General features: G+C 37.9%; 2 protein-coding genes across 2 annotated transcripts in view; one reads left to right on the top strand and one right to left on the bottom strand.

The window, feature by feature from the left end:
- Positions 1-999, bottom strand: part of LOC145988213 (venom allergen 5-like) — a 58,056-nt gene extending 57,057 nt beyond the window's left edge. Inside the window, exon 1 of the mRNA XM_083123057.1 lies at positions 922-999. The gene's annotated coding sequence lies outside the window, so the exon portion shown is untranslated. The remainder of the gene's footprint in view (positions 1-921) is intronic.
- The window catches only part of LOC145987574 (Na(+)/H(+) exchanger protein 7-like), a 59,206-nt gene that overhangs the window by 157 nt on the left and 31,854 nt on the right, over positions 1-27,195 (top strand). The gene's annotated exons all lie outside the window — the stretch shown is intronic.

Raw genomic sequence — 27,195 nt, 5'->3', positions numbered from 1 at the left:
GAGGGGAAGTGTTAAGAAGCTAGTCCAGAAGATCTCAGGTTCGAATCTCTTGTAGAACGGTTTATTTTTACAATTTCTTTTTGGAATGTAGAAGAATTAAAGTATTGTCCAAATTTGGTAGGGATAACATAAGAACTATAAATCTAACACTCGTTGATATCAATTTGGATTTGTTTTTCCATATAACTCCTCTAGTACTAAATTAGTTCCTACAGAGACACTAGGGTGGGCACAGAGGTATTGGTAAAAATCGCAACCCTTTGTAGCCCAGTTTTTTAAGAACGCCAACTAAAGGCAAAATAAATACAAAGTTGACTGTAAAAAAAGAAGCCTTAACATCCATTTATGTTCACATTCCTCCTTTACAAAATAGCTGGTCACACTACTGCAAATAAACTAAGAATGACGCCAGATTGCTGAGAAAACTTTCGCGTTGACGTGTGAATTGTGGTCTTGGACAGAGTTATCCAAACTACAATGATATGGGAGTTGATACTTGCCGTGTGCCATGGGGCAATTTCCACAACTGCCATGGGGCAGTTCATGTGGCGAAGTATGAAGTCGTTGTGTGTAATAACGGAAACATAGAAGCGATCGTAGTACAATTCTGCAACTATTATTTCTGCAACCTGTTATTTATACTAATGATAACTATTGGTTTCGATTTATTGATTGATTGAATTAGTTATTTTACGTCGCTTTTCTGTCATTTTGGGATAATTGCGACGATGAACATTAGAGTTGATATAATGAAATTGATGAGGGAAGGCGGGGATTCGAACCTGGGACCTCTTGACCCCTTGCATTGGTTTGGGGTTTGGAGTACAAATCACAGTCTCAGCATTACTTCTAGTTATGTAAGCCTTAATTGGCAGTCTATCTGTGACATGAAATGAAATCAAGAAAAGAGCTTTAACTCACCAAGCTAAGCGAATATTCAGTGAACAAGCTCGATCAGTTAACAGTACGCGTATCATCGTGGACGGAATTACTTTTCCTTGAATTCTTTTACTTTCAATCCTTTCATATAATACAGTAATTATATCGATGTCTATATACTGTTAACATTATTATAAATCAAGAGCTGGTAGACTGTTCCAGGGCTCGAAATGATAATGGCCGAAGAGTTAGTATGTGTTAATAGTTATTGGTTCATTGTCAAGTCTTTTGATATTAATAAAAGGTTTAAATTCCTGATACGGCTTTAGTACTGAACACAAAGCATCTTTATATTTATTATTTTTGTACTGCATTAAACTTACTGGCAACATTGACGTTGGTTTTAGTACGGTTGGGACAAGGGCATAAAGTCAATCAATCAATCATTTATTGAAAACTTGTATTACATATCGCAACTTCAAGTTGTGAATGCAGGTGGTGTGGAGTGCGTTGGCGACGCAGGCAATTTGAAATTATGGAAATTATAAAATTACGATGCAGCAGTGTGAGTCTTTAATTACAGCCACCAGCTTGTTAAATTCATAGATACATTATCGGCAAGTTCTTCCAGCGTTCTTATCTATGTTTGTGAAAACTTTTGCACTTGTGTCTTGTTTCTTTCTTAGCAAGATGTGGTTCAACTGAGGCATAAGCCTTAAAAAACTACACAGCCTATTGTTAAACTTTAAAATTGAGCCATGAATAAGGAAGTCTTTTTAAACATTGATCGCTAAACAGTACAACATGAAACAGAGCCTTCTCTGACGAAATAAAATTAATCTTTAACTCCTCTTTGGTATACGTGTTCCAACGCAGTTGGTATACGTGTGAGCGTGGCGCTCACATTAGTAGTATTTCATTGTTTTTATTATTCTTTTCGAATATCCCTTTACATTCATCATATTAAAATTGTTTATATGAAACATCAAATAGGCCTACCTCCGTGGCGTAGTGTTTAACACACCGTGCTAGAATGCCGGGGGTCCCGGGTTCGAATCCCGATTTTCGCATGGGTGTTCTTTGTGTATCCCTGCATCAGTCTCATCATATCGTCACTTATCTTCTTCACCACGATTAGCCAAAAGTGGCAGAAAAGCGACGCTACATATTAAATCAAATATCAATGACTCAAAAATCCAATAAATCATTCATTACTCGAGGGATTCCCATTTGTTTATTGAGTGTCAAACGGGCCTCCCCTATGGCGCAGTGGTAGCGTCGTCGCCTTGCAATGAAGGGCTCCCGGGTTCGATATCCGGTGGAGGCACATGGCACAGTAGTTCGGATCCCACTTTAAACTGTAGGTCCAGTCCCGATTAGCCTCACTGTGCATAAAATCGACTTATATCACCAATTCAATCAATCAGACAATCAATTGGGTGTCAAACAATTGTCTTCGAGTAATAAAATAATAAAATTCTAACAAAGCACACAATTAGCGTTGCCCACGAGACGAGACTGTGGCCTGTCTCATCTCGTGGAAGTCTCGTGGAAATGCTGTCTCGTCTCGAAAATATTCGTTTGTCTCATGACACATGGTCAATCTCGTCTCGTCTCGAATTTCTAAAAGCCTGTCCCGTCTCGTCCCGTGGACAACACTACACACAATATTTTGCAAAATGATCTAAGTAACCAGTACAATGTCTGTATGGTGCAAGATTGTCTCTTTGTAGCAAATAAAGTCCGAAGTATACTAAGAGATCCATGTTTTAGCGAAGATCAAAAAAATCTACCTTACCTAGGTTAAGGTAGGGTTGCCAGATTTCTAATATAAAAAAAACGGGACAAACAGATTATATAGGCATGGATATAGTTAAATTTGTTTTTTATAACATTTTGATTATATTAATATTTGAGTGAACTCTTGGCGTCCTTTAAGAGGACCTTTTCTTTCCAATACATCACCATAAAATTCAGAACATGACTTATTCTCATTCACTTATTTTTTTTAGCTAAATACGGGGCAAATGGGCGTCCCGAGAACATTTTCCGGGATACCGAGACATTTCTTTTAAAAAGGGGACAATCCCGTATATACGGGACGTCTGGCAACCCTAGGTTAAGGTAAAATGTTACAATATTAATATTATTTGATTTATTCGATTTTTCTTGCGTGTCAATGTTGTTGAATGCTATTAAAACAATGTCGTCACTTTGAGCGTAGAATGTTAGGTATTGAAGTGATACCGACCGCTAGTATTGTATTCAACACAACAGGCAATCCATTGGTCCTGAATGAGAAATCGTATTTACTTTCCTACAGTTGTTGTCTTTCATCACCATTGTTGTTAAGAATTGTTTGTTTTTTCGTTTAATCCGGTGGCGTTTTCAATAATTGCATACAGCTCAGTGTAAGTTGTTGAAGGGTTGTTTTTTTGTTTTTGTTTTTTTTGCATTGTTGATAAAGTACAGTTTTATTTTCCACCTACTTGTTTTTCCTGTATTCTCAAAATCGTCAAAAAACAATTTCAGTGGCTTTCAGTAGATCATCAGGTTGTGACCGGGAAATTATTTAACGAGATTGTATCGAGCGGGGTGTTTTTTGTTTTTTCGTTGTTGTTGTTGCTAATGCACACTTCTATCAGACTGATAATTACATGAAGTTGACTGGGTATAGCGATTTTGTTTTACTCAACGCACACAAATTGAACACTCAGCAGTGGTCTCTGATATACAGTATGTGCATCGTGGAAAAGTACAAAAGGACAAAGAACTGTTATTCAACAAACTGTTAGATGTTGATGGAAAGGATTTAAGTTGAATCCAATTTCTATTTAAATAGTGGACTCAAGCCTGGTTTTGGCCAACGACAAAGTATTTTGAATTCAATTTCAATTTTATGATTTGTAAAACAACAGCAACAATAATAAAGGTAAAATATAAGTTCCTGGAAAGATATGAAATCTTACTGTGCTCCCCCCTCCCCGGAGAAAAAATCCTGTGGGCACCCTTGCATGCATGTTTGATGTTTTCTATATTTTCAACATCACACCCCCTAAATCCCATTCCGCACCCCTCAGCCCCCTCAGCACACACAAACACACACACACAAATATATATAATACATATATAATGTATTTAAATAAATACGTGTCAATTATTAAATAATCAAATTATACGTATTTTAAAATTTACAATATATTATATCGACTGTCCTTCATTCAAAATTCGATTACATTTTGAAGATTTTAATATGCTACGAACAATGATTTGTGTGTTAAGGGGGAGGAGCAAAAATTAAGAGACATTAAAAAATAATAGTTTCCTTTATAAAATTCACATCTATATGCTATTATGTGTTTTGTTAATATATTTATATACTTTGCGATAGCTGCCGAAAGGCGATGAGAAATGGAGAAGATATAACAAGTCGGACTAATTTCTGTGTTCTGGGGATTGCTGCGTTCAGTGTCCTTAGAGATGAGGCTCTATGTGTATATTTTTGATGTTATTACAGCAAAGTACGTATATTCGACTCCCAAATTGTTTATGTTTGTTGTGAGAACAAAATCTCTCCCCCCGGAAAAGTTTGGTGGGGGAGAATTTCAGGACAAAATCGTTGGTGGCGGGGAATTCCCCCCTGCCCCCCCCTCCTCCGGGGGGTTCGCACACTGACTTATTTGTAGAGAGAGCTCGTTTGTCGTCGGCTTCGAGCGTCCAGTTTACCGGGGATAGCCCACGGTGAGCCAACATGTATATGGAGTTAAAAAAATAAATTTCTTAATGTTGTATTTTGTGTGTTTGATTTTATACCTTTTTCCCATGCTTATTGAAAATTTTAATAAACAAAGAAACTAATATTTATTTTTAAAATGTGCAATGAAATCAGTTTATTGCAAATAGATAGTTACAGAAGTATAAAGCTTGTAGTTTGATTCTATGCTACTACAAATCATTGGTGGCATATTACACTTAGTAATAAAAATAAGATAGGAGCACATACACAGACTGCATGTGATTGGGAAAAGGGGGAGGGTTAGTACCAGAGAGAGGATAGTATCATCCATCATATTACGTGGTAGGAAGATACAAAATTACAATACGTAGTTTGGTAACTTGCCACCGGATGGCAGCACTCCACAGTATGGTGCTGCCATCTATGATTAGGAGTCTGAAGCTTATAATTCAGAGCCCCACCAGTAAATGGCATGACATCTATTGGTGGAGCTCAGAACTAACTCCAGGAGAGCAAAAAGCAAAACTGCTCTCCCGTAGCTCAGTCAGTGAAGGGGGACCATCCTGCCTATTGAGGCTAGGCACAAGCCCTTTGCTTGGTGCAGGTATGTAGGTCTTTGGACTTGGTGATCTTGCTTCCACCTTCCGCCGGCCCCCTAGGACAGGCAATGGTGGTTGGCTTCCGCACTGATCGGAGAAGCTGGAAAGGACTTAGAAGGGTATGGGTAAAGGATTGACTTGAAGAGGTGAGGTATCGGAAGCAACCAAAAACTCCAACTGCACCGGGATTTGAACCTGGGGCCTCTGGCATTCCAGGATGACACCTTTACCGACTTTTTTTTCATAAAGGAAATACCTCCTACACGGAGGTATCCCCCACCATTCACTCTTTTTCTCACTTTTACACTTTTCAATTCTTACATTTTTCTTTCTTTCTTATCAACTGGACGAACACAAATACCCATGCCTTACCCGGGACTCGAACCCAGAACCCCTGGCGTTGTAGCGCGCTCCGCTAACCACATCACCACGGAGGTCGACACCACTTCGCCACGGAGGTCGACCTGACTGAGCTACTTGAGAGCATAGAGAAAGGAATTTCGGAACTTCTACTTATGTTGCCAATTGCTGTTGGATAAAAAAATATATATAGTATCTCACTATGTGGAATTGTTCTTATCAATGTAAATAGGATTATGAACAAACTACAGTACTTTGAAAGAGATACTCAGTATTGAAAATATGAACATTTCTAAAGTAAGACCTCCACATATATATATATCTCTGTTGCTCCAACCATACAAACTGTGAAGATTTTTGCATTTGATATGTTTATAAAATTAATACAAGTTTCAAAGTAAGTAGTGCTATTTACACTAATAGTGTCAATTCCACATAGTGAGAGATCACATTTTTTTTTACTCTGCTTCTCACACATAGGGAGAAGACTTCTTCTGGGATTGAAAAATATATGTTATAGCAGTGGCATACCCAAAGGTTTTGGAGGGGTCTTATTCCCCCTTTTCAAGCCAGTATTTCTAAAAAAAATGTCAAAGGCAGGAAAAACGGCAAAATGACTATTAAAGCAATATATGTAACCTCTTCATTTAAAAATCCTGGGCACGCCACTGCATTTTAGTCTACATTTATTAATGCACTCAACTTACCAGTTGAATGTCAAACGGTACAACTGCAATGGTACCCAGGCAGGTATTTAGAAATTTATTTCGGGGGGGGGGGTGAACGAAGTGTCTCAGAAATAATAATAGTAATAATAACATAAATGTAAAAATAAAAATAATTATAAGTATTTTAAATTAAAATATATAAATTAATATTGTGTTGTTATTATTATATGAATAGGTAAAAAGACCGCATAAGAATAGATATACAAAAGCATGTATTCATTATCTAGGGTACGTGTAGTTAAGATCGCCAAAATTTGTATGAAAACAACTATCCTGACAAGGAAATTAGTGCCAAATAGATAAAAACTTGAATATTAATAAATAACAAGATAGAATGTTAGATTCAGTTGACAAAAATTAAAGTTTCAGATTAATATCTTTGGTACAGTCATTCAAAATTCGGCGAAAAGAAATGTACAGCAAATGCTACACATGTACTTTTATATTTTCATTGTTAATTTTTTTTTGCTTGGTAAACCTTTTGGATAGGGGGGAGGGGGTCCGAACCCTTGGGCCTCGCCCTTAAATATGTCCTAGCCAGTGCGATAGGATAGTTTTGTCCCAAGAGTCTCCCAATAAAATAATTATGCAACAAGGGAGTCATTGCACAACGCTAGTTTTTGTTTAGGCAGACACACAATGTTAAACAAACAATTATGAAAACTAAATATTTACTGCCTTCAAATAAGTTCGGTGGAAATAAATATTCCTCGATTATACAACAAATGTTAAACAACGTTTATTTTCATTATTTAATTTTTGTATTGATTGAGTTGGTGTTTTAAGTCCACTTTATGCACAGTAAGGCTAATCGGGACTGGACCTACAGCTTAAAGTAGGATTCGAACCACTATGTGCCTCCACCGGTATCAAACCCGGGACCCCTTGATTACAAGGCGACGACGCTACCACTGCGCCATTTGGGAGGCCCATTTACTTTTTGTACTTGGTAAGTACTTTCAGGGGGGGGGTTCGGACACCCCCCCCCCCAAATACGTCTTTCATGGTGCCCAGACTGTTATTAAACTAGAATTACTCCTGTACTCGTAGTTGCGAAGAGGATGGTATTGGTGGCCACCGAAATTAACAGAACTTCTTAAAAAACAATTTTTGCAGATAAGTGAGTATCTACTTCATTTCCATGGCTGTATACAGGAAACGTTTTCGGAGGGAAAAGTTCATTCATAATTGATCCCATGGGCGTCGCCAGAAATTGTTAGGAGGGTTTAGGACAAACATTATAATATTAGAAATAATATCAATAATAATTAAAGCTCATAATTATAAACCAATTTAATCCAAATTTATTAATATTATTATTATTGCTGTTATTATATCTTTGAGAAGACTTTTCTACTCGATCGTGAATATGCAGGACAACCATTTTCCTTTCTTCTTCTTTTTTTTACACATACAGTATGTACTGAAATGCACAGTTATTGTATTTTGTTATTAAATTTTATATACCTTAAAGAAAGAGCTTTAAAAGTTAGGATGAAATTTCTGGTCATAAAAATTTATATTGTTTGATTGATTGATTGATTTGTTGTTTTAAGTCCACTTTATGCACAGTAAGGCTAATCGGGACTGAACCTCCAGTTTAAAGTGGGATCCGAACAACATAATGGCCTCCACCGGGTATCGAACCTGGGACCCCTTGATTACTAGGCGATGACGGAACCACTTCGCCATCGGGGAGGCCATTATGTTGTTTAACCTCTCATATAAAACTTAATTTTCGGAATTTTGTAAACTGTGGAACCAGTTATTCTTTGGAATAATTGGTACCATATATATAAAAGAACACAACCTGGTTCCTGTCGTATTGTAATTTGCAAACCTCTATTTTTCGAAGTAACACAGTTTATCTTTGATCATTCAGTGTGAATACTAACTGAACTTTATTTCTGTTACAAACAAAAAAAGTAACAAACGTTTTTCTGTTTTGTAACTTGCAATAAACAATACCAATTCCAGGGGGAGGGGACCAGTTCGAACATAACAACATAATCCCTATGCACTATACAAGTATGTATTTTATGGGACTGCATGGAGGTTAAATGTATGTACTACGTCGACCGATGGGTGGAGAAGAATGAACGTAACGTGACACAAAGCTGGAGGTCCTAGGTTTGAACTACTGCCAAGGGGGATTAAAAACCTTAACGAATAGGGAATTTAAAAATCGGATAGGGAATTTTGGGAAATTATCATGGTCCTGCAACGTCCTTGCAATAAATAATGTGACTGAAATGAAAATATATCTGTGAAATATATATATTAGGCAAAAATAAAAAAGTAAAGTGCTCCCCTGTGCTTTGCACCACGCCATGAAAGCGTATATGGGGTGTGGAGTTAGGACTCTACACTTGCTTGATCACAGCCGAAGATGGGGATAATGTGATCAGCACCAGTCAATAAAACATTTTCTATGTCGGTCTCGTAGCGCCCAGCTGTTGCGATGAACGTTCAATCTTTTCCGAGAACCAGTGGCAATTCAGGACATACTAATTTTACCCCTTTTCCCACTCGAGTTCAATGCAAGGATACCTCCGCAAATATCGAATGAAAATTTTTCATCATGTGCAATTCTCCATTAAATGTTTTCACTGAGTCGTACGACCAGTGGCGTACGCAAGGGAGGGTTACGGGGTTTAAACCCCCCCCCCTTTGAGCTTTTGAAATATTATGAAAAATGCTGTGGAAAAAATAAAAATTACCAATTTATCACTGTCAAGGACCTGCGACAGTACTACTACTACTACTACTACTAATATTATTAATAATAATAATATAATTTGAATTATTATTCCCATGCAGCACGGAGAAAAGGACAGCATTCCAAACACGCATCTTTAAGAGTGAATGCCTTGAAAATAAACACGAATTCTTGAAAATAATGTATAAGGGCAACTATGATTTTAAAGAGAAAAAAGTTGTTTTGTATCTCTGCTGCAACAATGTTCAATGATCATTTATTTTTTTGTGTGAACAATGAGCATTAACTAAAGAAAGTTCTTGGTTCGTTGAAAGCGGCTAATGTATAGACAGAGGCTAGGCCGACAAGAATAACTCAGTCACCAGTCCACCTTCCCGCGGCACGTTTGAATTTCTGAATTCAAACGACAATAAGCTTAATTATTGTAAAATGTTTTGTTGGTAATAACAGTGAGACAATCCAGATGTGAATTATCGGGGATATTTATGCGGCGACAAAGCCGAAAAAATTACAACCAATTCCGGGAAACGAATCCGGATCTCCTGCATGGTTGTCAGATGCCCTACTGACCAGACCCCCGCAGATTGGATGAGTTCCGTAATTTCATTATTTCAATTTTTTAAAATATATTTTCTTGTTTTTATGGATTTTCTTCACACTTAAAATGTCTCATCTCGTTAAGTAGACAATTATTTCGTAAGAAAGAAAAAATGCTCTAGAATTTGTTAAAAATCGAATTACTAGAAATTAATTTCGTTTTATTGCTTTCATAAATACTATATTTATGTAGATCTCTACTACTTAAAAGTAGTAGTGGTATTAGTAGTATTATTAGTAGTAATTCAACTAATTAATTAATTATAAGTATTATTAATTAATTATGAGTATTATTATTTAATTAAAGTATAATAAAACAATGGTAATGTGAATTTGGAGAAAGTTTTAGATCTAACTCCCCCTTGATGAAATCCTGCGTACGCTACTGCGTACGACCATCGTTTTCTTTGTTACAAACAAGTATTGTTTGCACATTTCATGTAGGAGGAGAGTTGCATCTACATTTCACATTGGTCAGCTCCTTCTACTTACTTTCAGGAGCGAGAGCTTGTAGGGTAGTGTTTACCGTTCAGGACTGTCAATCTGATGGTCGTAGGTTCTCAAACCCTTCCGGTGGCAGAAAATTTTCGTAAGTTTAAGACCTATCCCATTGTGTTCATTGTCCACGCCGTGTGAAACGGAATGATTCAGTTTGGAATTAACGATGGGGGGAGGGGTATATTAAATTACAAAATCTCCATTTCAACGAACCGAGAAGTGGACAAAAATTGGATAATTCTTATAAGTATTAAAATTACATTCATGTTTTTAGTGGTATAATCGCAGGTAACATCAAAGATCTTACATGGAAGATTTTACCTTGCTCTGAACTAAGCCAAAAGGCATTTCGAACCGATAATTTGACCAATGCATCAATTCTTGACGCTGAGACGATATTTTCCGAAACTACCTCTTCTCTTCAGTCCCTTCTGTTCTTCTCTTCTCCTTCTTCTCTCCCCTCCTTCTGCTCTGCTTTTATCTCATATCGCCTTCCCTACTTTACTCGCATCTTATCTCCATCCCACTCATCTCCACTCCTCGTATCTCCTTTCCTGTCTTAGATTTCCGACTCCACTGCACTCTTCTCCTCTTCTTTTCGTTCTTCTCTTTTTCTCTCCTTTACTCTACTCTCCACTCCCCTCTTCTCGTCTCCTCTTCTCTCATCTCGTTTTCCTCCTCTTTTCTCTTCTTTGCTCCATTTTCCTCATCTCTCCTAGAATCTTCTTCCATTCTCCTCACGACATCTCCTCTCCTCGTCTATCCTCTCTTTCTTCTCTCCTCTACTTTTCCTCTTCTCCTTTCGCTTTCTCTTTCTCTTCTCCTTTGTCACCTTTCGTTTTCTATCACCTCTTTTCCTTTCTGTAGACTCATCAGCAATTAAATACGTACTAGAGAACCTATTTTTTTCTTTGAGAAATAATTTTGTCACTTGCGATATAATAGCAAGCATTACACGGCGTGGACATTTCTCACATATTAATGAGATTTTTTTTGTTAATATATATTTATTATTTTTTTTCCTGTCTGAAACATTGTTTTGTTTGACAGTTGAATATTTATCCTTAGCACGTTGTAGCTTCGAATAATAAAAACTTTAAAATGTAGATTGTTTTAAATCTTAAATATAAATATTAATATTTTTGCTCCAAGTTACGGCATTTATTAAAGTGAAACAGGTCAAATATTTTAAATCCACTTGCGTAACATAATATTCATTTATAATAAAATGGCATTAATAATATTAAAGGTTAAAAGCAGACTTATTATTTAATAATGTGCCTTAGGCACAAAAGTTTTTTTTGCAGTATTTAAAAAATACTAGCTCAGCGAGTACATCACTAGAATTTTATAGTTACTCTTCAGAAGAAGGTATATAATTATACTATTAGCAAAGTTTATTTTAAGCGCCAGTTATGAGAATATTTATTTTATATGAATATGTAGACGTCTATTCGATGATGAAGAAATCCTCGGAGAAAACTCCTAGATCAGCAACTTCCTTTCAATCAACCAGGAAGATAGATTTGATACTGACTTAGCATTCTTTGAATGCTTCAGAGAGTAACGGCCGACGAAGAAGGTTATTGCTTTTGGCTTGCTACTTTTCTCTAATCAGGGGAACCTGTTACGATAGTGATATTTTTAATAATTTTATACAATAATACTTGTTTTTATTTTTTTCGCGTATTTTATAAATATCTATTGTGCATGTGGCAACCCTGAAATTGAGCCTAACTGTACACGCAACCCACCAACGCCTTGTGTAAATTGGGTTGCCTAGTTTAAAATGTCGTTGTCCTAAAACTTTTGAGAGACACTGTACAATGTATACATTTCTCTGTGTTCCTAGTATCGGAGGTCACAATGCTAAACAGCATAGCCTGTGAAGGGAATCCCCTGCTTCTATCATTTAAGAATAGAGCTGCGACTGATTTCTTAATCTTCCGTTGATTCATTCACATTCAGTTTCACTCTATTTTTCGGAGGCGGGCAGATCCAAAATTGTTGAACAAAGAAAAGATCAGGAATGCTGTTCGGAGTATTAGATGAGACAGCCAACGCTATGGTAGTATTGCAGCTACACGTACGTACAATTACAAATTTGCAATATTATGGTCCAAAATTACGAAAAAAATAAACTCGCCGATATCCCCCCCCAGACCGAAAAAAAAATCAGCAAGACAGTTGCTTAGCTTTTTACACGATTTCGTGCTTATTGTTTACACTCAATTCTCTGAAGTTTTCAAATAGTACTGTTGTACTGTATACCGTAAATTAACAATGTTTTGAAATTTCCTTTAATTTTCTTTTACCAGTACCACTCAGCCATGATAATTCTATGTTTAGAAAATAATATATTTTGAAATTATAATACGTATTAGAAATGATTCTTGTAATGAAGAACTCGCATCACGAACACTGACGTAAGCAGGATTTTTTTCGGGGGGAGCTGAACTTTGAACTTCTGAAATTGAATGGTGGAAGAACGTTTCCTCTCCACACACACATACATATATACATACACACATATGTGTGCGTGTGTGTGTGATACACATACATTTTATTGCAATTTTATGGGGGCTGTGTACAGTGGCGCCAACTTCGGCCCCGAGCCCACCCAAAGATTTGTCGTGTAATTATTATTATTATTATCATTATTATTACTATATTTGTTATGTTGATTCGTGATGAAGTGATTATTGAAATCAGTAAATAACAGATTTAAAAAAGTTAGGATGTATTGCTAGTGGGCATTAAAATAATACTACGTGGAAGGGAGAATTTATGTGATTTTAAAACTACTATCGGATTAAAAATGATAGATACTCGAGTTTAGACTACAATTAAAAATTAACCAGTAGCCCTACAAAAAACAAGTTAGAGTCAGATTATTTTCATCACAACTTCAGCTGACCGCGCGAGTCCAGTTAGTGAGCCTACCAACAGTCCAGAGCGAGAGCAACAGGGATAGCGATAGGTGCTGGGTAGAGATGACGCCAGCGGCTCGTTTGTTGATTGGCTGCTCCGGGACTTATGACTCGCTTCAAAGCTGCCAATGCAAAACAGTCAGAGATGTTACGAAAGTAATCTCACTCTACATAAAAATTTAGCTTATTAAATTCTGCGTTAATCTATGCTAACTAATTTTCTTTTCAAGTGTGGGTCAATCCATATGAAATCATACAACCTGGTTGCTTGACCATTTTTAAAAAAGTTTATTTTTTGAGTGGTGTGAGCCTCATATATTGACAGTTCAGAACCACTCTTATTTTATTTTTACTATCACCGATTTGAAGATGGCGGGCATTTTTTTATCATGGCGCGCGTCATTTTCTCCATTCGTAAGCATCAGCGGCAACTTTTTTTCTCAGCTCTGGTAAGTCCTACGACAATGAGACAAAATCTGTGATGTTAAGCACATTATAGGCTACAATTATATTTCTGTGTAATTTTCTAAATATTATTCCTTCATAATAAATTTTAAGGTTAAAATTGTGTATTTTAATCGCTCAAAATGACATTTTCGGACATTTTTTTGAGGGGGAAGGCAGTTTGCTTGACACTTGATTTTTTTTGCGCAAGTACCTGTGTACCAATAGAGTACGTCAAAATCATTTGGAAGCTTGAGACTTTAATATTTGTTTTTCTACAGGGTCATAAACATGTACTTTTTGTTAAAAAATTCCAAGTTCAGGGTTAAATATCTCTGGTGGGCAGTTGTTTAAAAATCTGAAATTTGTACACAATACAGTACTTCAGGATAAGTAACTTCAGTAAAAATTTTGAGTTTGAGATTTAATTGGTTTAGGAGATACAAAACTCGTGAAAAATTCAACATTTTGCATGAAATATGGCATGTCTAATTTCATTTCTTATTAACATTTTGTGTTGAAATTCTGCAAACTGTAATTTGGAATGTCAATGAACAACATTACAATCCTGAAATGGCTCTGCAATAAAGTATATATACGAGGGCGTGCTGAAAAGTAACGCTTCCTATGTTTTTATTTTCTTTGTTACCTTGTAAACGCATTTTGGATTTTGAGCAACCATACATTGCACTTATAAGACTTTCCACCTTCTCCATTGAAGGTTTCAAACTTCTATCGCCAGGGGGTGCTGAACTATTGCGAGGAAAATGTCAGCATGTAACCATGCAATGTCGGTGGAGCACCTGAAGTAGCGTGCAGTGATCGAGTTTCTAAACGCAGAAAATGTGCTACAAATTGACATTCATCTGAGACTGAGGGCACTTTATGGGGATGAATGTGTTAGACATCAGTACTGTGCGATCTTGAGTTTATCATGCTCTTAAAGAAAACCCCAGCTGAACACGATTCCGATGACCTCCATCAGTTCTAGTTCCTGGCCTTTCACTCCATTCTCTCACATAGCTGAGATTTTTTCAGCTGTGGGTTTTCTTTAAGAGCATGATAAACTCAAGATCGCGCAGTACTGATGTCTAACACATTCATCCCCATAAAGTGCCCTCAGTCTCAGATGAATGTCAATTTGTAGCACATTTTCTGCGTTTAGAAACTCGATCACTGCACGCTACTTCAGGTGCTCCACCGACATTGCATGGTTACATGCTGACATTTTCCTCGCAATAGTTCAGCACCCCCTGGCGATAGAAGTTTGAAACCTTCAATGGAGAAGGTGGAAAGTCTTATAAGTGCAATGTATGGTTGCTCAAAATCCAAAATGCGTTTACAAGGTAACAAAGAAAATAAAAACATAGGAAGCGTTACTTTTCAGCACGCCCTCGTATATATACTTTATTGCAGAGCCATTTCAGGATTGTAATGTTGTTCATTGACATTCCAAATTACAGTTTGCAGAATTTCAACACAAAATGTTAATAAGAAATGAAATTAGACATGCCATATTTCATGCAAAATGTTGAATTTTTCACGAGTTTTGTATCTCCTAAACCAATTAAATCTCAAACTCAAAATTTTTACTGAAGTTACTTATCCTGAAGTACTGTATTGTGTACAAATTTCAGATTTTTAAACAACTGCCCACCAGAGATATTTAACCCTGAACTTGGAATTTTTTAACAAAAAGTACATGTTTATGACCCTGTAGAAAAACAAATATTAAAGTCTCAAGCTTCAAATAATTTTGACGTACTCTATTGGTACACAGGTACTTGCGCAAAAAAAAATCAAGTGTCAAGCAAACTGCCTTCCCCCTCAAAAAAATGTCCGAAAATGTCATTTTGAGCGATTAAAATACACAATTTTAACCTTAAAATTTATTATGAAGGAATAATATTTAGAAAATTACACAGAAATATAATTGTAGCCTATAATGTGCTTAACATCACAGATTTTGTCTCATTGTCGTAGGACTTACCAGAGCTGAGAAAAAAAAGTTGCCGCTGATGCTTACGAATGGAGAAAATGACGCGCGCCATGATAAAAAAAATGCCCGCCATCTTCAAATCGGTGATAGTAAAAATAAAATAAGAGTGGTTCTGAACTGTCAATATATGAGGCTCACACCACTCAAAAAATAAACTTTTTTAAAAATGGTCAAGCAACCAGGTTGTATGATTTCATATGGATTGATGACCCACATGCCTTCTATTTTTTATCGTCGTGAGAACAAAAAACGGCCCTTTTTTGTTTTGAAAACGATCTCTCTCTTTGAAATTCTATAATTAAAAAACGGCTTGTCCGATTGTGATGAAATTTTAGTATGTTGCAGGCAGAAATGTTTTAAACACACTTCATAATTTTCAGATTTCTAAAATTTGTCAAAAAAACATTCTTCCCAATGTTGCGAAACAACTTTTTCTTAGTATTGGACAGTCCTACAAATACAATATTGGTCTTGTTTTGAAGCTCTTTGCATCTGTTTTAAAATCCATTATCATTGTCAATTCACATTGAGAAACCGATTTCATACACATTTTTATACAACAGAGTAAAGCTGTGCGTGGAACGTGGCTGGTTAATTTTTAATTGTAGTCCAAACTCGAGTAGGCTATCTATAATTCTTAATCCGACAGTAGGCACCCCTAGCTGTGTCTCCTTTATAATATGCATATATTCCGTATTTTATAAGCCTTCTGATATTTCACAAATACTTTTCTATCGAATACTAAAACTAAACTGCGTTTTTGACGCATGTTGACCCATTTCGTAGTTTAATCCTGTTCGAGCTCTTCTTGAGTTCTGTAGCATTTTGTTACGTGTTAAAAACAAATAAGTAAAGATAGTCCTCGATCGATTCGTGAGAGGTTCAAATTTGGATTGGTAAAACATTTGACAAATTAGCTATTTATAATGAAATTTGCTATACTTTACGACACTCTACAAGACTGTACGTCGCCTTGTAATCAAGGGGTCCCAGGTTCGATACCCGGTGGAGGCACATAGTGGTTCGGATCCCACTTAAAACTTTTGGTCCAGTTAAGATTAGCCTTACAGTGTATTACGTGGACTTAAAACCAGAGACATAGCTAGGTTGATCAGTTTGGGGGTGGGGCGGTGGGGGGCAAATGTCAGAAATTTCTCTATCAAACCATTAACAAAATTAACAAGAAACAACAGAGAGAGAGTGTTTGTGTGTGTGTGTGTGTGTGTGTATGAAGGAGTGAATGAGAGATGTTGTTCAATTAAAAACAACTCTCATATACACACGCGCGCCACTCATCAGCGCACGCAGGGTGTGTTTCTCGGGGGGAGTAGAATTCTAAAACTGGATAATTAGCTGCAGCCTAGGGGGTTTAAAATTGTACTCAGAAAAAATGTAATCGGGGCTAATTTTAATGGGAGTTTGCTTTATTGAGTTGGCTTTTTAAGTTAACTTTATGCACAGTGAGATTAATCGGGACTGGACCTACAGTTTAAATTAGGATCCGAACCCCTATGTGCCTCCGCCAGGTATCGAACCCAAGAATCCTTGATTACGAGCGGCGACGCTACCACTGCGCCATCTTTGAGGCCAGTAATAGAGGTTTTCTTGCTTGATTGATTCGATTTATTTTACTTTCCTTTCCTGCTACTTTTGGGTTTTGGCTAATTGCAGAGATGAGGATGAGTGATGATATGATTAAATTGATGATGAATGGACACTCACAAACACCCATGCTCAGACCGGAATTCGAAACCGGGACCTCTGGCGTCGTGAGACGCGATGTGCTAACCACTCCATCACGGGGGGCGGATAATGGGGGTTTGTATTGCCACTTTTGTTTCTTTCTTAGGCTACCAGTTCACATTCGCCGATAGTCCGACACCGAACAGCGGCATATTTATTTGATTTATGAAACAAAGTTTCTACCGATTTCCTGGCATAAACTATTTTTGGAGAAAGTACATTCATGATTCTTTTGTTGAAGCTGACAGACAAATTTGAGGGGTTACCGCTCCGCGCACTTGCATTTAGGATGTAGCCGAAGTGAAGAAAGATGAAAATAAACGGACAGACTGACCGTGGGTTATCAAGCGTTATTTGGCTATTTTCCGCCCTCTTGTGTTTACAACCGCGGGAGGGTTTCACTAACTTCAACATGAAACGAGTACTATCTCATACTTCAGTACTAAAAAGCACGTAGTGCTGTTAATGAGCAGGGCTTCAGATTTATAGACGCTAAAAACTTTTAAAACGGCAGGCAAATAGGCACCCAACATTATGAAAATAGACGTAGACACTTGATGGCATAAGTATTGACTTGATTGTTTTGGTATTTTATTGATTTTTTCTAATTTTTGCGTCACTTTCTTTACATTCGGTTAATCGCAACGAATATGATAGTAGCTAGATGAAATTGATTATAGAGAAAATGCTTTATTCAAAGAATAATAAGAAGAAATGTGAATTCATGCATATTGCAGGGGAAAACTTGGAAATTGTGGATACACAGAAAAAGTGACGCAAAAGTAGGAGAAATACATAAATTTGAAAACTATGTATACGTATTAACTAAAGAAAATTGTCGTTTCTGTAGGAAAGTCAATAACTCGTAGGCCTACATACTTTTTGCAATATGATAAAATTGAGGAAACTGTCGTGTAAACCTGACTGTTCTAAACGTATTGTAAAATTTGTGAACAAATACTATCGCGAAAATAATTGTAATTCCAGAAACTCTATCATTCTTGTAACAAAAATTTCCTGCTGGTGAGATCCTATATACTGACGATCATCAATGCTGTTACCGTACTGAGCCATTTATTGCTGGCACTATTCCCTTGTCAGTGCGGTGGAAAATCCATCACTCGTTTTTGCACTGCAAGTTGTGTCTTACACAGCAATTAATGACATTTTGGTGTCTCTTACACCATGGATATCAACAGGATTTGTTCCGGGGGTGACACAAACGAGGCACTTTTTTTCCAGTGGTGCAGCAAACGAGGCATGTTTCTCCCCAAAATAGCGATGCAGCTAAAAAGACGTAGCTGTTAGCAGGAATATATTCATATATGTCAGTTAGTTATCTGGATATCTGAATTATTCAGCTACTAATTAAATAAATTACGCAGATATCTACAACCTACAATCTAGATAATCTGTACAGACGGGATCAAATGAAATGTACTTCCCTTTTCCTACCAACTCAGAAGCGAGTTGGAAACTCTGCATTGCTCCTGTATAGATAAGAAAGTGGGGGAGGGCAGTAGCAGACAAGGCCAGCACGCAAACTTGTGTCCAGCAAGCTTTCTGTTGGAGTCTTGGCAGTTTGTGGAAGGATTTTGTGTTCCTATCCCCCCGCCTCCCCCCCCCTCTCTCTCTCTCTCTCTCTCTCTCTCTCCCTCCTTGTGTTTGTGTGTGTATTCGTGTGTGTGCGCGCGCGCTGACACCTGTTTCATTTTAAGTTTGACGTATTTTATTGCATTGACTAATTGCTGTTGTGACTGGGTATGAACCAGGTTAGCAATGGAGACATAATGAAGGATCAAAAATACAAAAAATCATGGCATAAGTAGTTAGTAGTAGTAAAGGTAAGGTAAAGTTCGTCGTCCGTATAGAACCGTGCCATGAAGGCACATTTAGGGGATGTGGCAGTAGGGCGCCGCATATTCTCGAGTTCGGCCATTTTGGAGGTGATCAGCATCACGCTCCAGCCGTTTTTACTCCCCAGGGATGTAGTAGAAACGAGAAAATAAAAATGTTACTGTCACATACATTTCGCGTATGTGACAGTATTCTTTGGATATTCTCTTGGAAGTGTCTGTTAACATCCTAACCCGCAGTTTTGTTTAAGGATAAAACTGGCTGAAGGCCACGAGTGTTCCTGAGAAGTAATGAGCATATCACACAATGCGCAATAGTTTGGCTCGCGTTTGTTGAAAATAATAATAATAATAATAATAAAAACAAAATATACAAATCAATTCTACGAATGCTTACGTCATTGTGACAATGGAGTGCATTTTGCACACTAACGAGGATCTGGCGTCTAGACATAAGGTCAGTATAATGGTCTGTGGGGTTTGGACTGTGTCCTATCCATCTACGTTTGTAGTTGTCCTTTCACAACTTTCATCTTAACACACCTTTTATTACCCACAAGTGGAAGAAAAGCGAAATAAAATAAATAAGTCAATCGGTTATTGTGTCCCTGCGTTTTTCAATTTATCACCATGACCGAAAATTAATGTTTCACTGATGTAATGCATGACTATAATCATGTGAATTATTTTCCGTCATCATCGTGTGCTTAATCATTCCTTAAAGCATAGACTCTAACGCTGTTGTCCTTAGTGTATTATAATTGATCTTATTGTGTGGAAGTCTTGATGTAGGTAGAATGGTTAAGAATAAATCTCAATTGATTGTTCGAAATTTAAAATATAATAACTCCGAGGAGACGCATATTAACTGTTCTTAATTCGATGACAAAGAACGATTTTTCCTATAACAGTTGGGCTGAAAAGTTCGTAGGCTGACTCATAGATGGCGTTACTAGAATTAAATCCATGTGATTTTTACTTAGTACTAACCTTCAAAAGATACGTGTATAAATTTCACAGCTGCCGGATAATTAGTTCGTGAGATATAGCATTGTGAGTGAAGCAGCTTTTGTTATTGTGAAAAAATGGATAAAAAAGAATTTCGTGTGTTAATAAAGCATTGCTTTTTGGCGAAAAAAATACTGTTGAAGCCAAGGTTTGGCTTGATAAACATTATTCGGACTCTGCACCAGGAAAATCAACCGTTGAGAAGTGGTTTGCTAAATTTAAACGAGGCGAAATGAGCATCGAAGACGATGCACGCAGTGGACGCCCCAAAGAGGCTGTTACCGACGAAAACATCAAACAAGTCCACAAAATAATTTTAAATGATCGTAAAGTGAAGTTGATCGAGATAGCTGAGACTTTAAAAATATCAAAGGAACGTGTTGGACATATTGTGCATGAATATTTGAACATGCGAAAGCTGTGTGCAAAATGGGTGCCGCGCGTGCTCACAATCGATCAAAAGCAACAACGTTTTGATGATTCGGAGCAATGATTAGCGATATTCAACCGTAATAAACACGATTTTTTCCGTCGATATATTACAATGGATGAAACATGGCTCCATAACTACACTCCAGAGTCCAATCGACAGTCAGCCGAGTGGACTGCACGTGATGAACCGAATCCAAAGCGTGGAAAGACGCAACAGTCGGCTGGCAAGGTTATGGCATCAGTATTCTGGGATGCGCATGGTATTATATTCATCGATTACCTCAAAAAGGGCCAGACCATCAACAGCGATTATTACATAGCGTTGTTGGAGCGTTTAAAGGATGAAATCACGAAAAAACGGCCCCATTTGAAGAAGAAAAAAGTGCTGTTTCATCAAGACAATGCACCGTGTCACAAATCAATGAAAACGATGGCAAAATTATATGAATTAGACTACGAATTGCTTCCCCATCCACCATATTCTCCAGATCTGGCCCCCAGTGACTTTTTCCTGTTTGCAGACCTTAAAAGAATGCTCGCTGGAAAGAAATTTAGCACTGATGAAGAGGTAATCGCCGAAACTGAGGCCTATTTTGAGGCTAAAGAGAAATCGTACTATAAAAATGGCATCGAAAAATTGTATGACCGCTATAATCGTTGTATCGCCTTCGAAGGCAACTATATTGAATAATAAAATCGAATTTTGTCAAAAAAATATTTTTTACTATGTTAGCCTACGAACTTTTCAGCCCAACTGTTACATTAAAAAGGATTCCGGCCTCCGTGGTAGAGTGGTTGCTTGCTTAATGACCGGCCTTGGCATTGTGTTCATTCGGTGTTCATTGTGAGTGTCGCTTCATTAATTTCATCATTTCATCGACCATCCTCATCGTCGCGTTTAGCCAAAAGTGGCACCAGAAGCGAATTAAAATAAAGCAAATCATCAATCAATAGAACATAGGATCTCCGGTTTCATAGAGCAGTATGCAAAGAACTCAGTCATGAAGGCCCTCAAAATTGAAATAATAATTGCAACAGAAAACCTGATATTAGAGTATTTTAAGAGTTTAGGCATATTAAAAATTCACGTCAACCAACAACAATTTCACCTGTATTGTGTGATATATGGTTCTGCCCTAACAATTGATTGATTGATTTGCTTTTATTTCACTTAGCTTTTTGTGCCACTTTTGGCTAATTTGCGAAGATGGGGAAGAGTGATGATATAATGAAATTGATGAATGGACACTCGGAAACATCCATGCCCAGGCCGGGATTCAAACCCGGGACACCTGGTCTTGTGTATGGGACCGGTGGCCATCCACCGTCGTGAGGAAATTGGGGAGCTACAAATGAGTAGCGTGACGCGGTCACGGAAACCTACAACGACTGAAGACTTGTCTTGCTGACCACACGTCACCCCATAATTCCCACCTCGGCAGGTGGAAGTGAGGCCGGCAGTCGGTAGGTAGGACCTGGCCCTCACGGACTGTTGCGCCACGGGTTATTATTATTATTATTATTACCATCTTCAAATAAAGTGTATATTACCGTATTTCATCGCATAATCGTCGCACCCTGGAAGAGAGAGGAGAGGGGAGGGGGGAAGGAACACAAGATCCTTCTACAAACTGCCAAGACTCCAACAGAAAGCTTGCTGGACACAAGTTTGCGTGCTGGCCTTGTCTGCTACTGCCTTCCCCCACTTTCTTATCTATACAGGAGCAATGCAGAGTTTCCAACTCGCTTCTGAGTTGGTAGGAAAAGGGAAGTACATTTTATTTGATCCCGTCTGTACTACGTGGAAGAAAGGTTGATAGTTGAGCGCCCTCCGTAAACACCACTCCCTATCTTAAATAATATTGTTGGTTTACTGTGATACAGCAAGCGCACGTGTGCGTGTAACAATAAGTAATCATTACGCAATATTAATAACCATGTTGGTTTTGAGAGTAGAATTTTACTAGAAATGGATGTTGCCTGTTATTTCAGGTTTCATAATGTAACATAGACGCCGACATAATCCTTGAGCGGTGTATACTTGCGCCAAGATAACTGAAACATCGGAACTACAGACTTTCCTTCCTCTTTCTTTCACCCTGGCACTTCCATGCTAGGGTTTCAAATGCGGCGATGGATCTGTAATATGGGAATATAACTCCAATAAATCCTCAGCTGGGCATCTTATGTATATAGTTTATACCAGAATCGAATCTAGCATCTTTCATTTCGAGGCGATCGTGTTACCCACTGCCCTTCGGGGAGGTCCCTGTCTGTTTTCCAACTGGTTGTGGGCTTCAAGAATGATGGCGTTAGATAGCAAATTTTACATACATTTATGGTCTAATTTCTTAAAAAATAATCTTGTTTGTGAGTGCAGAACTAAATATTTGATGGCACTGGATATAACAGATATTGGCTAATTTTATTTTTATACGTGAGCCGAAAGTGGCTTTTTATGCACCCAGCGATGGTACTTTCCTTCAGCCCACTTTTACAGTTCTTACAAAAGATTCCGCTTCCGACGTGTAAGCGCAATACGCTATGAAACCAGAGGCCCCAGGCTCTAACTCTGGTAAGGCTTGGGTGTATTCATGCTTGTCCCATCAGTTTCTTCAGTTTATCATTCATCCTCACCGCCGCGATTAACGAAAAGCAACGAAAAAATAACAAACCTAGAAATGGAATTAGAAAACGTTCTCTCGAAATTGCACAATTACACTGCTCCACGGGAAGAAGATTTCCGCTTCCGTGAGTAATGATTGATTGATTTGCTTTATTTTACCTCGCTTTTTGCGTCAGTTTTGGCTAATTTGCGAAGATGAGGATGAGTGATGAAATTGATGAATGGACAGGATGGGATACGGAGCGGCGATCCTCCGCCTCCACTCGCCACTCTCACTTTTGGTACCCTCTCACTCAGATCTTCTTTCTTGATCTTATCTGAGTGTGGTATCCGTATCCCGGAATAGGATATAAGGATTAACTTGGTAAGTGGAGAGGTCAGAAGGTACGTAAGAGAGAAGAGGCAAGTGCTCTGAGTCTTGGTACCTAAGATTTAAACCAAGACGTTTTTGAAAAATTAATATTGTGAAATTGAGTAGCTCCAACAATAAGCAAGATATGAAATATAAAGATACATATAACATAGAAATAAAATAATGAATATATAAGAATACAATATAAGAATGAGAATATAGAATAAGATATTCGAGGAACCCTTAGATCCCATAAATAAGAGAATAATAATGGCACTTGATGAGGAATCCTTAGATCAGAAGACAAGTAGATATTCATAAGAGTTATATTGAAGAGACATCCCTGAAGAATAGGGAGTTCTCAAGCCTCCTCTTCTGTCTTCAATCTTCTACTCGCAGTCCTCAACTGGTAGACAGCATCTGGATACTGGAAATATATATATTGGTTTCAGTCATCCAATTCTGGTATATCAGGTTCTCTTCTGAGGGATGTAATGTAGTGTTTTCTTCTATTCAGGGAAGCCGGTCCTTCTTCATACTATCTTATTTCATTTAAGCAATTATTTTGTGCACAGCTGCTTTCTCCCATTAATTGGGCAGCAAGTCTCATGCTCGATCTAGTCTTAGTTCCAGTGGGTTCCATGTTTTCAATAAATGATGATATTGGAACCACTTGTCGGGCTCGTGACTCTTGATGGTGTTTGAATTCCATTTCCTCAAGCGTAGATATCAGCTCAGCCAAAGCATTAATTGTAGGAAAGGTTCGTTGACAAGTAAGTTGTTGTCTTACAAGGTCTGGTTCTAGCTTAGCTCTAAGTTCCCTTATTTTGGGGTCTTGAAATTTATTGCAATAAAACACAGCGTGTTCTGGAGTATCAGTAGTCTTACATACTTGGCACTGGTCATCTAAACTGAGGCCAAAGCGTTTCAAATATGCCTTATAAGGGCCATGCCCTGTAATGAGGTGTATCAACCCTTTAGTTGGTTTAAAGAGTGAGTTCATTGTCCAGAATTTAACGTCAGGCATATATAGCTTCGTGTGTACTGATCCCGAGTATTGTCTCCACTCTTGTTGCCATTTGCTTTGTAGAACCTGGTCAATGTCCTGCATGGTATTCACATTAATTCCCAACAGCATGAATATCTTAGCTTGGTCTCCCTTCCGAAACCAATATCTAGAAGCGTGTCTTTGAACCTCAAAATCAAGAGGCAAGACACCAGCTAGCACTATAGTTGACATAGTTGACGTTGTGCGAAAGGCCCCAAGAATTCTCAACAAGACGTTGCGCTGTGCCGATCTCAGACGGTCCCGGACAACTTTCTTCCTAGAAAGGAAAGCCCAAGTAGACGCTGCATAACATATAGTTGTAACAAATATCGCTTTATAATACAGCATTGCGATCTTGAATGGTATCTTAAATGCAGTATTACCCATGTTTAAGATATTGTGTAAAGCTGACTTGGCCTTAGCTGTAACACTGTTCACATGAGCTCTTAGGCTCATTTGAGCTTCCATGTGAATTCCAAGGTATTTGATGACTTGAACATTTTTAATTGAAGAGTTCTGAAACTTGAATATAGGCGCTCGAGCCAGTTTTCCCTTAAGGAGGATTTGATATGTCTTCTCCTTAGCTATGGTCAACTTAGATTCCTCAGACCAAATGGCCACTTGATTCAAGATCTTGTTAGCATTGAACTCCAAACCTTTGCGATTATTCGATCCGGTTATGATTAATAGATCATCTGCATAAGCAACACTATCTATGATCTCATCCATCCTGCTGAGAGCCAGCAGTAGTGGTTCCAAGGTTATATTCCAAAGGACTGGCCCCAGGACAGAGCCCTGAGGACAGCCTTTGTTGACACTCCTGCAGATCGTCTCATGTCCCCAAACGAACTGTATTCTCCTGTCTTTCAGGTAATCACAGATTAATCTGTATAGAGGCTTAGGAATCTGCAACCTCCTTAGTTCTCGTAGTAAGTATGGCCACCATACATTATTGAACGCTCCGCTAATGTCAATTGTAATTCCAGTAACATACTTATAATGAGTTTGGTTTATAGATGTTATCACACGATTGACCGCATCCTCAGTAGAGCGTCCTTTAATAAACCCATACTGTTTGCTGGAATTCCTTATTAGTGTTAGTCTTTCGTTTAGTCTCTTTGTAATCAGCCTCTCAAAAACTTTGCCTAAGACATCCAAGAGGCAAATTGGCCTGTAGGATTTTACATTGGATGGATCTCTTTTGGTATCCTTTAAGAAAAGCACTAACGTTGCTAATTTCCAGTCTTCAGGAAAAATCCCTTCTGCTAGACATTGGTTATAGATTGTCTGTAAACCTCCGAGAAGTTGGTTTTTAGTAATTTTGATTAACTCGTTTAGAGTTCCATCAGGACCCGGGGCTTTGCCATTTTTCAATCTGTCGATCACCGCGGCGATTTCTTCCTGTGCAAACGGTATCACCAGTGTAGGATTTTCATAGGTTACATCAACTGTAGATCTTATGTTGTTCTGGATTGGTGTGTCCTCTTCAGAATCATCCAATGGTAGTAGTCCATCCATTATGAAGCTTACTGCCTCCTGCCATGAGCTTGTGTATGTATTGTCACTCTTCTTAAATGGTACAGGGACGAATTTCTGTGAATTTTTTTGGGAAGCTATTTTGTATGGCATGCTCCAAGGATTTTTAAGGATCTCCCGTTGTACTAAACAGGCCCAGGATTTGATCTTGTACTGTTCAATAAGCTTACCGTATTTCCATTTAGAGTTTCGGTACTTCTCTAGATAGAATGTTCTGTCTCTATCCGTCTTGGATTTTTGGTAGAGCTTTCTGAGTCTCCGCGTAATGTTCCGTCTTCTCATGATATACTCTGGCCAGGCTTGTTTAGATTTCTGCTCCTTCGTCTTAGGAATATGGCCTGGCGCAGTCCCCAATATGTGCGCAACTGTAGCTACATTTCCAGAGATCGTGTTATCCAAGGTTATCGGATTGTGCCTTAATTCATTTGCCACAAGAGTGCGTAGCATTTCTTGGTCACGCATATTCCATTTTCTTTTGGTTAATCTCTTGTTGACTGGTGTGTGTCGTCTTTTAAGTTTGATACAGTAGCTAATCAAGTTGTGGTCACTAACTGTCAGCTTCTCAGCAACCCACCAGTTATCTATCGATAACCGCCCATTCATGTTTGAAATTGTCAAGTCAATATTCGATGTTGCTCCTGCTCTATTAGAGTATGTTGGAATATCAGATCTTCTATTTAAAACATGTAAGTTTTTACTGGCCAGTAGGTCTTCCAGTTCCAAGCCACGGTTATCTGTGACTTTGCTAAATGAATGGACACTACTCACAAACATCCATGTCATGCCCAGGCCGGGATTCGAACCCAGGACCCCTGGCGTCGTAGCGCGATGTGCTAACCACACCGCCATCTTCCATGAGTAATTATACAAATGATAACAGAAAGCCCTTCATAAGTAATTTGTTTCCCTATATCTTATGTAACTATTATTCGCTACATAACTTAGGATTAATTATATTTGCATGTCTAAATAGTAGTTACAACTTTGCCACCTAAGCTGCAACTGAAACCGCCACTGAGAATTTGCCTCTGGAAATGAAGAAATCCAAAGAAAGTCATGCAGAATTTGAAAAGCTAATGTTTCTAAAGCTTGTAGATTATTCTTA

The sequence above is a fragment of the Lepisma saccharinum genome, chromosome 5, assembly GCF_977018435.1.
Source record: "Lepisma saccharinum chromosome 5, izLepSacc3.1, whole genome shotgun sequence".
NCBI lineage: Eukaryota > Metazoa > Arthropoda > Insecta > Zygentoma > Lepismatidae > Lepisma > Lepisma saccharinum.
Note: the sequence above shows the minus strand (reverse complement) of the source record. Positions and strands in the feature narration are given on the sequence as shown.